Here is a 16,685-nt window from a genome sequence, read left to right as displayed (position 1 = left end):
TATATCATATTTTTGAGTGTGGCTTTCTAGGTAACAGATTTTTTCGGTCTATGATAAGTTTTCCAAATCTGTTACATAATAACCCATCCAGTCTTCCCTCCCTTTCCTTGTCCTTAACCAAGGGGTTTGGCCATCTGAGCTTTACTGTTTGCCTGGTGCCTCCATCCTGTGTGTTGGATAGTCTTAGCTCTCATCTATCTAAGCAGAATTACACTTAGTTATCTTTGTGTTCTAGTGCTATGAAGGCACCATGACCATGTCAAAGCCATTTAATTGGCTGACTTCCAGTTTCAGAGTTTTGGTCGGTCGTGGTCATGGTGGGCAGCATGTGAACACTCAGGGCTGACATGGTGCTGGGAGTCTGCATCTGTGTTCATAGGCAGCAGGGAGAGGGAACCTCGGCCTGGCTTGGACTTCTGAAACCCCAAAGCCCACTCGTAGTGAGTGACACTCCTCCTTCAACAAGGCCATACTTCCTAGTAGTAGCTGCCAAGCATTCAGAGCTGTGAGCTTGTGTGGCTGTTCTCCCTCACGCCACCTCATCACTGCACTGTGTGTTTGTCAGGAGCCACGTAGTATCCGATTTTATTGTATTTCTATCCAGCCAATCCTTCGAAGTTACAGATTGGAAGAGTCCCTTTCATTCCTCCTTGTCTGTGGCGGTCAGGCCAGACCCTGTGAAGACCGCCTCTCCCCTTTATTATCTATTCCAATGCTGAGCTGCCATAGAGGCATCAAGGAGGTGCCATTGATGGGTTTCTGTTCATGCTTGTAATCATTAGTCCTTAGGGAAGCCACATTGCCCCATCATGGGTGCTTCTTGGGATTGGCTCTGGAGTCTTTTTTTATTTGACCTTGGAGTTTGATAGTTTTACTTGACTGTATGTGAAGGTATTCCATCCTCAAATATGCCTGCTATAGAACCAAAAACTACCTCTCCACGACATTGTCTAGTTTCTTTTTACTGGGAAATGATATTTCAAAAACAATCCAGTTTGTGCTTCATTGCTGCTGGGTTGGGTTTTTATTTCTAGGCCATTTGATTTATACTGAATGGTGTGAGAATGTATCTAACTTCAAGGGAAACTGGTCAGGCACACTGTAGTCCTACGATACACCTGGCTGCAGTCCAAGGTCGCAGGCAGAGCCTGTATCTGACATCAGCTGGAGTCCACTGTGCTCTTGGTTCCCAGAACACAGACGCCAGAATTAGAACATGTTATAATTAATTATTGTCTTTATCGTGTCTCCCACAGAAAAGTACAGAGTAATAATTACTAATGTTGGTACTATTACTCACAATTCTTAGAGCTATAGAATAAAAGGTTCAACCAGTTGTCGTGGTGCACGCCTGACCCTGCAAGCTGTGCCTTTATTGGTGCAGAGCTCTGCTGTCAAAGTACAGTGATGACTTCCTTCTCTTACAGTTTGTGTGGCCATCATGTAGACGTGTGTGTTTCCCCTCAGGTCTGGTAATGTGAGCAGAGAGCATTTGAGAATGATCGTGAACTTTTGATCTTCCTGACTTGACTGTACAGGGACCATAGTAATGCAGGCGTCCTCACCATTCTCTGTGGTACTTTGTGGGGTTGTGGGGGATGTAAAGATGGTGTCTGACTGAGTTTATAATCCCGAATGGTAGGGCTATGGGGTCACGCCGGCAGATCTGACTGCTTTGTGTCCTTTTTTTAAAAAAACAAAAGTTATTATTATTATTATTATTATTATTATTATTATTATTATTATTATTATTATAGTATTAGTATGTGTTTGTGTGTTTGACCCTGTGCCAAAGCATTCAGATGGGCAATTTAACAGAGGTCAGTGCAATTTCCTTCCTTCTTCAACCTTTTAATCTTCTATTTGGTTCTTTCTTTTTTTTTTTTTTTTTTTTTTTTTTTTTTTTTTTTCCTAGGTGATTTTTTTTTTTTTCTTGCTTCATTTTTTGCTTCATTTCCTGTAGGCGCTTTCCTGTTTGAGGCATCTATTTGACAGTGCCTTTGTTTTGGAATTGCTTGTTAGTTTGTCTTAGACTCCATGCGTGCACGCACTCCACTTGAGCTCCTGACCTTAGGCGGTTTTGGAAAGGACCTCCCTGCGCCCTGCACTGACCTGTCCTTTACAGTCCTCAGCCTCCCCAGTGGCAGAGCGTATAACGTGCTGCTCTGTAACGCTTGCTTTCTCTTGCTCCTTTTGTAAATTTAATTTCCCTAAAATTTTAGACTGATGTGGTTGAGTAATATGATTTCCTTTTTAATTTCAGAACTTTCCTAAGTTGTATTGTGGCTTTAAAAAACAAACAAAGCCCAGAAGTAGTGGCACACTCCCTTAATACTAGAAGCAGAGGCAGGAGGATTTTCTGAGTTTGAGACCAGCCTGGTGTGCAGAGTGAGTTCAAGGACAGCCAGGACTACACAGAGAAACCTTGCCTCAAAACTAAAACCACCATCACCACTAGAACACAAAGCAGCAACAACAAAAATGCTGTCCTGGACTCTGAGCTCCAGTTCTTTCATCTTTGACTTTTACTGGAGCCTTTTTTTTTTTTTTTTTTTTAAGTCTATTTTTCCTGTTCTGTTGAAATTTCTTTCTATTACTTACAGCTTTTCCCCTGCAGTGGGGCCTTGCGCAGACAGGGGTGTGTTAAGGGCTGCTGTTAGAGCTCACAGACTCTGTTTACTCCTTTAGCCTTACTTGTCTAACCTGTGTGCCTGGCCCAGCCCTCCCTCTCTTCAACACAGGGTCACCTACACTTCCTTGCCTGTTGGTGTCTTCTTCCTTGCCTCTCACATTCCCGAGGCTGCTTTTCATCTCCTCCCAGACATGACGGCTGATGGGAATTTATCCTGTCCTTGCTTGTGTGCAGAGTTCATGTAAACATCTGTGTCATTTGGTTGTGCTGTCAGCAGGCTTTTGTTTTGACTTACTATTGATCTGTTTTTATGTGAGGAATGTCTGCAAGCTGTGCTCTCCCTGGAGCTATCTTCTCAGTATACCTGGGCTGTTAGTTTTTATCAAAATGCCTTTTTATTTACCCCCAGGACCACAAATACTAACTACTAAATCTTATGTGCTGTCTGTCTCTCATGTCTGCCAGCATTTCAGCATAAAGCCGTAAGGGAAGGACTGGGTACAAAACACAAGGCAGTCAGGTCAGACAAAGGAATCTGTTATCTGCGCACATCGCTCTCCTTTACTCCTTGAGTTTCCCCTGGGATAGCCCAGCTCATACAAGGTCCAATAACAGATTTGCGTTACACGAGAGGCCTTCTTTCCTAGTCCTGTGTGTTCGTGTTCCTCCCCCCACTCAAAGATTGATTTATTTATTGTATATATGTGAGTACATTGTGGCTGTCTCCAGACACACCAGAGGAGGGCATCTGATAAATTACAAATGGTTGCAAGCCACCCTGTGGTAGGAATTGAACTCAGGACCCGTGGAAGCACAGTCATCTCTTCAGCCCCCTGCTTTTTTAAATAGATATCCAGGGTGGTGTAAGACTAGCAGCAGATAATGGGACTATGCCATGACCAGTACTGACCCTTGGCAGCAGGTTTATGTAAAGTTTCGAGTTTCCTGATTGTTACAGAGTGTCCAGAACAGTGAAGTTAAGTAGGTTAACTTACAGGAAATTTTTACACTGAGCCAAGGGAGTGGCTATGTCAGTGGAAGGGCTTAGATATTTGGGAAAACCTATTTTTCTTTCTCTTAAATATATTCATATGATGTAGTATTCCAGCAAACAATTAGAGCTTGAATTTTTCAATTTTCAAATATGTGATAGTCCATTGTAAATACCATAGCAATTTAAGGTGTATTTGTTGGATAAATCTTTTTTTTTTTTTAAGATTTATTTATTATATATAAGCACACTGTAGCTGTTCAGACACACCAGAAGAGGGCATCAGATCTCATTACAGATGGTTGTAAGCCACCATGTGGTTGCTGGGATTTGAACTCAGGACCTTTGGAAGAACAGTCAGTGCTCTTAACCACTGAGCCATCTCTCCAGCCCCTGTTGGATAAATCTTATTTGTTTTATGTAAACTTATCAAGTATTGTAATAGTAGGACATGATATTTTCTAATATAGGCAATACCATACATACACTATTAACTTGCCAAGGCAAGACTTTATTTGGCCCTAGGAATAACTGGAACTGAAAGGGCTGCTGTTGTCACCCTCTGGGTCTTAGACTTTCTTGGGGGACAGGGCCCTCTTAGAGTTCAGACTGGAGGACGGTGCTGTATCGTGGAAGACCCTGAGTTAGAAGCCTCCAGCTCTGTAGACATTGTGTAGCCCTCTGCAGGACAAGCAGAAAGAAACCAGCAGCCTCTCTTTTAGAGCTTGGTTTGAAATGTAGCTGCCAGGTCTCTGCTGTGGCACGGGATCCCCTTTTCTTGGTCACTGTTTACTGTATGTTCCAACCATTTCTCACTGCCGGTTTTCTCTTGGCACGGACTCTGGGGCTAGCAGCGATTTCTCGGCCTTCTCTCCCGGTTGTTTCTCCTCTCCGTTTAGAGTCAGGGTAATGGTCTTGACCCATGCTGAGGATCCTTGTTTGGCACTAATAGGTAGACAGTGTGGCCGTGTGGTGTGCGGCTCCGGGCTTCTTCAGGCGCTAATCCTGGATAGTGCGTGTGTAGCAGCTCTGTGCTTCATGGTGCTTTGACTGAGAGCGCCAAGCAAGCAGCTTAAGATAGATTTCTTTGTTCTCAAGAATTAAGAAATGAATAGATTCTAGACTATTCCCTTAAATCGTGGGCACTTACCAAAGGCAAAGACTCTGTCAGGGCTGGTGCTTGACTTCTTGACAAAACTCTCCTTTTATGTGTATTTATTATTTTTAATATAAAAGACCCTTTACTGTTTTGTATTTTAACACAAGGGGCAGATGTCTCTTGCTTTGAACTGGGCTTTGCTGTGTGTCCTATCTGCTAAATGTTCTTTCAACTTGGGAAGCTCTCTTTGTTAAAAGGCCAAACCCCGTGGTGAGATGTGCTGGGAAAGAGAACCCCTTGATATTTGAAAGGAGAGAAACCATTTAAACCATGTGATGGCTTCCAGTGCCTCACCGTTGCTTTCTGCTTGTTTTAATGTGAGTGATAGATGGTCTGGCTGTTTGTGTTCAGTAATGGGGTGTGAGCTCTGTAGTGTAAGTGACATTTCATGGCAGTCAGGAGGGCCCGGAGATGGCATTCAGTTTTAGTGTTGCCTGCCTTTAGGTTTAAAGGTAGAAAACTATAAAGGAATTTAATTATTGGAGCATATACTCAAATAGTAGTTCAATCCACTTGTGATGATGCCCTCAACTGTTAGCGAGTTGTTTGGTTACTGCGCAGGACAGTGAGCTGTGATTTATAAGGCCAGCATGTGCAGTGCAGGCACAGAAGTGCTAACCAGGCCGATGTGAAGAGGACACATTGCACCTTATTAATGGCCTCCTGACCCCAAGTTTGCACACAGCCTACCTGGAAGGAACAGTATGAACAGGCTGGGGCAACTTGGATCTCCTTTCATTGCTTGTTTTCTGAGGTAGCTTTGAGAAACATGACTTGTTCTACATCCCATCTTTAAGCTGCTGTGCTTTTTACACTCATACAAGTGTGAGGAGTGTTTAAAGATGAGGTTCTCTGTGAAAAGTAATAGTATTAGGCCACCGGTGGGGACAAGGGTGTGTGCAGCTTTCTTGTACAGGCAGCTGAGGGCGTGTTACAGAGACTGGCTGATAGGCCATTCCCTGGGATCCTCCTGTCTTGCTTCTCCATCCCTGGCACAGTGGGCATGTACTTCCAAACGTGACTCTCACACAGGTTCCAAGGACCCACACTCATACTCAGTTTTATGCACTAATGGCATAAAAGATAGATATTGTCTGTCATCTGCTGGATGGACAGCTACATTGAAAGAAGCAGCAAAAATATGTCCAGGTAAGAGGGAAAGAGAAAACAATGGCCTATGGCTGAAGCTAAACAGCCTGTATTATTTTGTTTTTAAATTTTAATTTTTGCAGCCAGTGAGATGACTCAGCAGGTAAAAACACTTAGTATCAAGCACAGTGACCCGAGTTCAGTCTGCAGGACTCACTCTGGAGGGCAGCACCAACTCCCCCAAGTTGTCTTTGGCACCCCATATTGTGCCATGGCACAAGTAGATGCATACATGCTAAAAATTCCAGTTGGTTTTCAACAGATACCCGTACACATGTACTAAAGTTACTAAAAGGTAGCCTGACATTATTATCCTATGCTAGGGACTCTACTGGCCCAAATTCTTATTTCTTAAAACCTTACCTCATAGGTAATTGTCAATGGATTTCTGTGTTCTTATTTAAAGTGTCTTGGTGCATGTGTGTAAATGAACAGAGACTCTGTAAGATAGGCACACTGTTCCAAGAGTTTCCTGATCCACAAAACTTTTCTCCTCTCCAACTCACCCCTCCCCTCTCCCCTCCCCTCTCCCCTCCCCTCTCCCTTCCCTTCTCCCTTTCCCTCCCCTCTCCTCCCCTCCCCTCCCTCCTCTTCCCTCTTTGTTCTCCTTTCTTTTGAAGCAATGACTCACTATGTAACTATGGCTGGCCTGTAGCTCACTATATAGACCAGGCTGACTTTAAACTCACCGAAATCCACCTGCCTCTACCTTCTCAATGCTAGGATTGGTGGCAGCATTCACCATCACCCTTGCCTCAGTCCCTGGTTTAGGAAATACATGTCTGTATGATTTATTATTTAGATAATTTATAGTTTGATTAGTACCTGTCAGTCGATACTGGGTTGGCCTCTCCCACTTTTACCTCTTTTTGAGGCAGAGTCTCATGTTTCAGGGAGAGTAGCCAGGGACAACCCCAAATAGCTATGGATATCAGATTTTTATATTTATTTTGTGTATGTACAAAAATATTTTTAGAGGGACAGGAGAGCTGGATCAGCCATTAAGAGCACTCACCGTGCTCCAGCACTCACGTCAGGTGACTCAGTCAACCAATAACTCCAGTTCCAGAGGATCTGGCAATCTCTTCTGGCCTCTGGGCAGTGCACACAGATGGTACATATACATGCACACATTCAGACAAACACTTAGACACATAAAATGAAATATATTTAAAAATACTTTTAGACGAAATTGCCGTGAGTGGGACTGTTTGGGAAACAGCTGAGAGCGTACTTGTTATTTTGATAATTGTTATCCAGGTTTTCTCCACAAGGCTGTGTGCACGAGTGCTTCTGTGCCTGTGTGCACGGTGTATGCCTCTGTGGAAGCGAGAGTCTGCTTCCCTAGCATGATCCCATATGGACCCGCCAACCTGAGCGGTGGCATCTCTCTCTGTTGGGTTATGTTTTATGTCTTTTCAAGGTTTCACTTTTAAGCTTTATTTTACCGGGAAGCGGGTAGGGGATAACCAAGGCTGTGTAACTTCCTGTGGGTATCAGAAGAGGGCATCAGAATAACTTTGGAATAGAGCATGAATAAATGTCTCTTTTTCATGACATCCCAATAATCTAGACAGCATGTACTAAGTAGTCGACCTATTTCTATGATGCATGCATTTGTCATTACAATTTCACACCACTTTACCATTGCTACATCCCCAGCCCCCACATGTCCCCTATCTACCCTTTTTTATGTGTGACTGTTTTCAGAATGGGTTTTAATAATCAGTGTCTGTCTATCTTCCCCTCCCCCTCAACCTCACGTTGTCTTTCCGCATGGTCTTGTCTTGTCTTTGGTGGCTCACGCTTCCCCGGGGCCCACTACTCTTGGTACTTGGCAGACTAGCACCGCTCTTGTAGGACAGCACTTACTAGGAGAACTGTGTGCTTGCTTGTGTGTCTGTGGAAAGTTCATCCACACTGCTTGTTGATTTTCTTCCCTTTCTGTACAATATCTCATTACAAGGCTATATTGCAATCTGTCCCAGTTCTACTGTTGATGACTATTTAGAAAATTGCAAAGATTTTAGCGTATTTCCTGTAGTAGTAGGCATTCAAAGTAGCACATTAGTGAGCATATAGGCTGTTGGCAGTTACAGAGTATTGAACAGTAGTTTAATTGACTACTTGTCATTTGCAAAGTCTCATTTTTTTCTTTCTTCCTTTCCATTTTGTTTTGTTTTTTTGAGACAGGCTTTCTTTGGGTAACAGAGCCATAGCTGTCCTGGAATTCACTTTGTAGATCAGGCTGGCCTCAAACTCACAGAGGTATCCCCTCCCCCCTCCCGTATGCCATATTTCTAACAGCTACACAAATGCACATACGTTCTTTTCATGTTCCTATGGAATACTTACCGCAGTGACTGTGTCAGGTCATAGTTGCACGGACACTTGGAACCTTTGAGAGGTTTCTTGAACAAGCTGAGCCTAAGCTGAGCTAACAAGGCAAGACAGCGACATTTGGGGTTCTCTGGTCTTCTTTCAGGTAGAGCTTCATGTGACAAGTATATCCAGCCCTTTGACAGTTGGCTATGATACTGCCATCTACAAAGTTCTTGCTTGAAACCTATGCAATTGAGTTTCAAAACAAATGAAAGGGAAACAATCTCATATTTTAATTCATTTATGATTGTTCTAGGCTGCACAGGGCCATGGCATCAGGTTTAAATGCTTGGCCATAGGATTCATTACGGCTACTTACTTCCTTTCTCCACTTTGGAAGCAACCAAAGCTATCTTTATAACTTTCTCTTTCCATCCTCAAGAACTTTTGAGAGGACTACTAATTTGTTTTGTTTTAAAGGTTTATTTATATAAGTACACTGTCGCTGTCTTCAGACACACCAGAAGAGGGCATCAGATCCCATTACAGATGGCTGTGAGCCACCATGTGGTTGCTGGGAATTGAACTCAGGACCTCAGGAAGAGCAGTCGGTGCTCTTAACCACTGAGCCGTCTCTCCAGCCCAAGACTACTAATTTTAAGGAATATAATATCCAAAGAAATTAAACAGCAGTGTAAATGAGTGTTATTTGCCTGGTGTTCTGTGGCTATTAAATGGCAGGTCTCATTGCTTCTGACTTAGTGGTTAATCTGAATCCGGGCCCAGGAGTGGGCCTGCTGCTTGTGGAATGCAAGCGTTGCAGGCTCTGTCGATCTCCCCTCCCCAACTGTTCACACTGACCTTTCTAGACCGCTCAGTTCCTAGCAGGTGCTCGTTAAATACTGACTATGGTTTGACAGAAGGATGCCTTAAAATGAATCGGCACCTATTTTTGCCAGTTGTTTTCACTACTGCCATAAGCGATCTCTGGAAGTTTCTAGAGACCGACGTAGTACATCTTTACCTGGCAGTTGGTTTGAACTTTACCTGGAGTTTTGGTTTGTCCGTAGTCCTTCCCGATGGCAGTAGATCGATGCACAGCAACTCCATGGAGTGATTTGTTCGTATAAACGGGAGAGTGTGAGAGAGCAAAGAACTGAGGTCAGGACATGACTGTAGTAATCTCGAGAGCCAGCTGCCTCAGGACAGCCCTGTGGCTCTATGAGTTGCCTTTTTGTGGTGATGGATGTGGGTCCCCATCCTGTGTCTGGACTGATAACACTAATTTGGTGTATGACTCAAAGTTACTCAGCATTACAAATAATTTTGTTTTATGTAAATTATGTCTCAATAGTTCAAGAATAACCCTAAACTGGTTTTTCAAAAATGAAGATAATGATTTCAGAGAAAAAAAATCTTTCTAAAACTTTAGTGCTAGAGCATGATGAGAAGTTTTTTTGACAAGGATCCACATTTTATATTTTTTTCTTTTATTGGATGTTTTCTTTCTTTCTTTTTTTTTTTCTTTTTTTGGAGCTGGGGACCGAACCCAGGGCCTTGCGCTTGCTAGGCAAGCGCTCTACCACTGAGCTAAATCCCCAACTCCAGATATTTTTCTTTATTTATATTTCGAATGTTATCCCCTTTCCCGGTTTCCCCTCTGGAAACCCCCTATTTCAATCCCCTTCCCCAAGACCCCCATTTTAAAATGTACGTAGTTCTTGGCTTTCTCTATCACCATCCCCACCCCCCCCCACACTTTTTTTTTTTTTTAAAGTATTTTCCCAGCTCTGCCTACACTTGACAGAATACACTTGACAGAATTCTCTGATGGGTTACCCAGGTTAGCTAAGCTTCTTCATTTCCTGCTTCCGTTTCTCCTCTGCAGCAGCCAGGGTCCCCTTGCTGCCCAGCATGTGGACTGATAGAAGCCTTCGTGGCATGCTTGTGTTAGAAAACGAGTGGGAGGAAAAGTTATAAATAGACCAACAAGTATTAGAGGTTACAGTCTTTGTTTTGATTTGAGTAAATGGGAACAAGAAAAATAATTAAGACATCTAAAACAGGAAAAACTAATTTACATAAAATGGGAAATGTAATCTTTCAGTGTTTCTACTGATTTTCTCTTTTCTTAGCCGGCTATTTGAATTACTTATGGCCAGTTAGGAGCGTCAGCTGTAATTAGGTTTCTGTTATTATGTGAGCGAACTTCAGCTTAAACAGTGACTTCTAACCCAAAGGTCTTAACTGTAAGAGTTTGTTCCCTGAAACTTATTTTACGGTGTTAACCAGGTCTGCCATCTTGAAGCAGAATTGGAAAGCAGTAGATGGGGAAGCTCAGCTCAGCTGTCTCCTGGAACTGGGCAGTGCTGATGTTTGCACATCAGAATCTGGCCGTGATCATTGGACAGCTCCCCCTCTTCATCGGGAAAGCGGCCGAGTTTACTCCCAGGCCTGCGGTCACATCATCTCCTAATGAGACCAAGACTCTAGTGCCTTTCCATGCTCATTCTTCACAAGTGCATCACGGACGATGAGGGCAGTAACAGAAGCAGGAACAAGAATACGGTTTAGGCCAGTCAGAGTCAAAGAAGTTGAGGCCAGGGGTCCAAAAGCTCTAGCTACAGAAGAAAGTGAAATGAAAAGTACTGTTCATTTTCTCAGTTTGGTTCGTTGAAAATAAAGTCTTGCTGGACATGGCGGCATACCGCTTTAAGCTCAGGGTTCAGGAGGCAGAGCTAAATGGCTCCCTGTGAGTTTGAGGCCAGGGAGTTTTGGGACAGCCAAAGTTACACAGTGAGAACCTGTCTCTAAGCAAAACTAGAACTGGCAAGATACTCAGTAGTAAAGCACACACTGGCCTCCCAGGTCTAAATTCAGTTCTCAGCACCATACCAGGTGACTCACATCTACCTGTCAGTCCAGTCACACAGGCATCTGATTCTCTTGGCCTGTATTAATTTAAAGTAATTCTGGGGGCTACAGAGAGCCCTGACTGTTCTTCAAGAGTACCCAGGTTCAAATCCCAGCACCAACGTGACAGCTCACGACTCTGAAACTCCAGAATCTGACACCCTCACACAGACATATATGCAGGCAAAACACCAACACATAGTGAAAGGAAGGGAAGGAGGGAGGGAGGGACGGAGGGACGGAGGCAAACAGGAAGGAAGGAAGGAAGGAAGGAAGGAAGGAAGGAAGGAAGGAAAGGAAGGAAAGAAGGTTGGTTGGTTGCTTGGTTGGGGCATGGGAGGGCAACTTCAGTAATTTTTAAGAATTTAATCAATACCTAGGTATGGTGGCACTTTTAATTTCAGCATTCAGGAGGCAGAGAGGTGGAGCTCTGTGATTTTGAGGCCAGCAGGCCTGGTCTACATAGTGAGTTTCTAGGCCAGCCAGAGACCCTGTGCCAGAGGGAAAGACTGATTCCCTGGGATTAAGAAGTTTGAGGAGATAAAACTATGTTGACCAATACAAATCTTCAGAATATTTTGCTATCAAATTTAAGAACAGTCTCTGAGATACATCTTTAACCGTGAGTTGGTCACTGTGATCATGAGATGTTAGACTCTGTGCATACCTTCTCGTATTTCGATGCCCTTGTGAAGGTGTCTTCACTGTTCTCTTGCTGTGAAGAGACACCATGACTAGTTTATGCAGGAAAAACATTTCCTTGGAGGCTTGCTCACAGTTCAGAGGGTAGCCCATGATGGCAGCAGGCATGGTACTGGGCAATAGCTGAGAGAGTGCTGTCATCGGAAAGCTAGCTACTCTATTAGAGGGAGGCCGAGGCTCGGCCAAGCCCCAGTGACACACCTTCAACACGGCCACGCCTACTAGCCCTTCCTAGACAGCCACCAACTAGGAAGGGCACGTTCGGAAGAGCACCAGCTCTGCGCCTCTGTTTTGTGCCCTGTAGCTGATGTTAAGGACCCCGTGACTTCCCTCTCTGTTCCCCCACGTGGGCAGCACCATTGCTGTCATAACAGCAACTTTTATTAATAAGATGGCAAATTTAGGGTTGCTGAGGCTTGAGTTTTGATAAGAGAAGTTCTTAAAATAGTCAAAACTTTAGGGGAACAAGGTAGTTTCTTACTGAGCTGATTGTGAGTAAATATTTTCTCTCCCTGTAATGAGAAATATCCTTTGGATCAAGTAGACCATTTGTGATTCTGTTTATCTGGTGTGACCATAACTCCTGGAGTAAAATACACTTAGATGAGAATTCGTTAATTTTTAGTTACCTTTGCCTTAGAACCAAAATTTGGATTTTTTTCAAAGCCTGTGTTTAATTTTTAGTGGTTAGTGTCTTCCAGAGAGACAGAACCAATGAGAGAAGGGGATAGGGCGGTGTGCTAGGGATGGCTTGCATCATTGTGGACGTAATGAGGCTTAACCTCAAGTCACCTGCACACTGGAGACCTGGGGAAGCATGACCCAGTGGGTGTGAGGACGTTAGAGTCGGAGAAACTAATGCTGCAGACCTGAGCTCCCCACCCTTGCAGCTCCGGAATCTGCCTATGCTTTGCTCTCAGTTTGTACCCTAGGCTGATGGGATGATGCCTATGCTTTGCTCTCAGTTTGTACAGACCCTAGGCTGATGCCCTTGAGAAGGTGGGGTCTGCCCTCCTCAGCCCACGGTCACTCACTGGCCTCCAGAGGTACTTGTGCAGACACTCACAGAAGCAGCACGTTGCGTCTGTCTTTTATCCACTCAAGTTACCCACTATTCCCATGACAGCAAGGATGCTGTGGGAGGTGGCAAATGGCCTTAATTTGCTGTGTTTGACGCAGATTTCAAGTCTCTCTCTACATAGATCTTAAGGACAGCGCAGCCAAGCACCATGCCATGCACCTGTAGGCCCAGGACTTGGGAGTGGGAACAGGACGACATGGGGTTGAAGAACAGTAAATCCTAATGGGAGCCTCGGGGCGCAGCGCACCCTCCTCCCCAGCCCAGCCACTGTTGCGAGAGCTCCCCTAGCAAATGGCCACACACCTTTGGTGGGTTATTCAGCTCTGCCTTGTCTGACTTCTTGACCTTCATTTTTGTGTGAATCTAAGGTGGTGAGTGGGAAAGCCTTTACTTCCTGCTGCTTCTTTTTTCCTTCAGAAATACTGCCCAGGGTGCCTTCGTCCTGGAAGTCTCTTCTTGGTTCAGTGTTTAGTGAAGGCGATAAATTTCTGTGAGATTTATGCTAGTGTTCAAGTGTGTCAATTGTAAATAGTGAAACACTGTTAGAAACACTTGATCTGCTGCTGAAATTCTTAAAGCAATGATGCCCACAGTTGCAGAGCATTGAGTCTGAGAAAAGCAAAGCCTGTGGGGCAATTCTCTTCCTCTGCAGGGCAGGACAGTGGCAATGGTCAAGGTTTACTGAGAGGGAGCTGTTACTCGGCTTCCATACGAACGTCCCAGTCTCCACAGCCTGGAGAGCGAGGGACACAGAAAGCTGAGGCTTCATGTTGTTTGCAGAGTCAGAGCTTAGGGCTTTAGAAAACCAGGATTCAGAGTCAAGGGGCTGATGGTAAGCCACGTGACCCTGGGTTTACTTTTTTATTTTAATTTTCAGTGCAAGTTGTTAAAAGGAGTAGGAATCAGAGGAGGCCTTCAGCAACTCCCAGTGTGGTGTGGCCTTTGCCCTGAGAGCTCCTGCTACAGCAGTGTCCTCCAGAGGACATTGTAACCCTTAGGATATTAACACTAAGTAAAGCTAGTGAACACCATAGTTCCATTTTGTACTGGCCCTAGTCTGTGGGAGACAGAGTTATAAACACATGAAGTGACCTAGAAACCCACTGGCCTTCCCTCTGTTCACTTTTTAAGGGCGTAGTGAGGCTGCTAAGTCACTCGTGGGTACAGACAAACTGCAGTCTTGTCTTCCAGTGTAGCTCAGAACTCTGAAGTAGCCCCTGCGTTCCTTCACCACTGTCACTCTCACCACATCACTGAGACGTAACCTTACTCAGCTCCGTCACACTGCTCTAGACACATGGTGCCATTTCAGGTGCACACATGTTTACAGTTTTGTTTTGTTTTGGGTTTTTTTTCATTTGACTCTACCTTCATTGTTCTGTATCTGTGGAAGTCTGATCTTAAGTATTCATGTTTTTGACGCAATACTGCCGCCCCCTGGTCAATGGGCAAGACTGCATCAGGAGCTCCAGCAGCGTTTTTTGAGAGAGTTGCTACTTATAAATAAGCCAGAGTTTCGTCTTGTTTTGCTTGTTCTATGGAATCACTGGGCATGTGCGGCTCAGTTGGTAACTAGTAATGTAGAAATAGCACGTCTGACTGACTAACTAACTAACTAACTAACGGTTCCCAGTATCTCTGGCTAGGTTCAGCAAAAAAAAAAAAAAGTACAGTTTCCAGTCATTGGATCCAGAGTCCTTCTGGTGAGTTCAGGTTGTCAGGCATCTTACAGATGCTCAGACGCTGGAGCACAGCTCATGGAGCTGCTCTGGGAGGTCCTCACCAGTGGCGCCTGGAGGGCAGCACCACCCTTCACAGATCTGGAGGCAGAATGGCTCCAGCTTCTCCCACAAGCTCCTGACAGACAATGGATGGGGCTTTTCCTTAGACACTCACCTCACTTCAGTGCTCTCTACAGTCTTACAAGGTCTTTAAGTTATTCGCATTTTCCAGGACAAAAGAGAAACCAATCTAAGAAAGTGACCAGAGTCACACATACATGGGCAGTAACATTGGCAGTTCATGGTGACCATCTTTCCTGTGCTTTCTAGTGAATCGTGTCCTTTATTCTACAGTGCTTGGGCCAGGTTTTACGTGACCATTCTGGCTTTGTTTTTGTTTTCTGTTGTTTAAACCCTAAATAAAACATGAAAAAATCTTTTAGTTCTATGTTTTTTCAAGTGACTTTGACTTCATTTTGTCCTCACATGGAGAGTTAGCAATACTTAGAGACATTTTTACTGCCATAACTTAGGGAAGGTGCAGCATTTAACAGTTGCCAGGGGACAGTCATCGTGTGTGTGTCGGTGCCCAAAGGCAGTTAAGCTTGTAACTGTGTCTCATTTCAGTGAGCTCATGCTGGGTTCCAGGCAGGTCCTGGACGGCTCTTTTCTTTTCTTTTTTCTTTCTTTCTTTTTTTTTTTTTTAAATAAACTGGTGATGCTGCTCTGGTCATGTTCTTTATTTTTTCACTTGAATAAAATGGAAGGATGAGCATTTTTCTTGGGTCTTCTTGGCAGAATAAACTTTATGCAAGGGGTGTGTGTGTGTGTGTGTGTGTGTGTGTGTGTGGTCACATGTTCTGTTCTTTGAATGTTTTAGCTACACTTTTCATGCCTGGTGCATCCTGCCTGTCAGTACCTGTGTATGTAGTCGTAGGTGAGTTAAAAATTTCCCAGTTGTCTTGTAAACTTACTCTCAGTCAGACAGCGGCTAGGATTCAACGTCTTCCTCTCAGCCTGAGCATGGAGTGTGGTGCGCTGCATGCTGATCCCACTTGGTCGGTCTGTCTGTCTTTTTGGCCTCTGCTTTTGCTGAGAACGAGTCCCATCTTCCCACAGGTTACACAGCTGTGATATGGTCGGTCTCCTGCAGAACGAACGGGGCTGCTCCTTTCTTTAAACCTAACTTCAGCACTTTTTCTGTGACGCTCTCAAGCTGTTTCTTCTGTGGAGTAAATAGTACAGACTTACTGCAGCGTGCCTGCCCTGTGTGAACAGTCTGTCTACTGTGAGCACACAGGCAGTGCTCACTCTCTGTAGTTGATACAAAGTAAGAATCGTGGCTCTGGCGTGCACTGGGGGACTGCACTCTACATTTTTATTTATGCTGACATTTACAGCAGTTCTTTGCTGCCCTTGCTGGTCCTGTAGAGATTGGTCCCTTCAGTAAACCAAGGTATGTCTTCCTTCATTAACGAAGGTCCCTGGCGTACTTCAGAATTCAGTTGTCCTCTTTACTATGTGAAGCACTTTTTTGAGCTTTGACCAATACACTCGTGCCCAGTGAGCCTCTGAGAAGAGTTAGAAGCTGTCAAGAGGGACAGTTCTACCCTTACCTCAGGTAGATTTGTCTCAGGAATGAACTGTTTCATGAAGCCCAGGAAATGGAAGTGCTCTCCTGGTTGAGCTGTCTCACCCTAACATACAAGCAGTCGACTTCGGGATGTATCCTGCAGCCTTCAAACAGAAGAGACAATGTCTGCTGTCAAAATAAACTTTCAGAAATACGTGCTTAGTTCTCGTACAGACATTTCCGGGCAGCGATGGACATGAGTTCTTAGTTTTTACCAGTGGTGATGTGTGATAAGTTGCTCCGCTCTGGGATCAGAGGTACAGGGTGGTCCTCTTGTGTGGCTGGACATTCTCCTCACCACCTGTTGTCTGTGGTGCGGTCCATCATTCTGACATGCAGCAGTGGCTTCCACACAATTCTGAGGCCCACAGTGAAGGGAGAA

General features: G+C 44.4%; 1 protein-coding gene across 6 annotated transcripts in view; it reads left to right on the top strand.

Annotated features, from left to right (window-relative positions):
• Rere (arginine-glutamic acid dipeptide repeats) overlaps window positions 1-16,685 on the top strand; it is a 334,126-nt gene that overhangs the window by 168,556 nt on the left and 148,885 nt on the right. The gene's annotated exons all lie outside the window — the stretch shown is intronic.

Source organism: Rattus rattus, chromosome 1, assembly GCF_011064425.1.
Source record: "Rattus rattus isolate New Zealand chromosome 1, Rrattus_CSIRO_v1, whole genome shotgun sequence".
In the NCBI taxonomy this organism is placed as follows: domain Eukaryota; kingdom Metazoa; phylum Chordata; class Mammalia; order Rodentia; family Muridae; genus Rattus; species Rattus rattus.
This window is presented reverse-complemented; position numbering and strand designations above follow the sequence as displayed.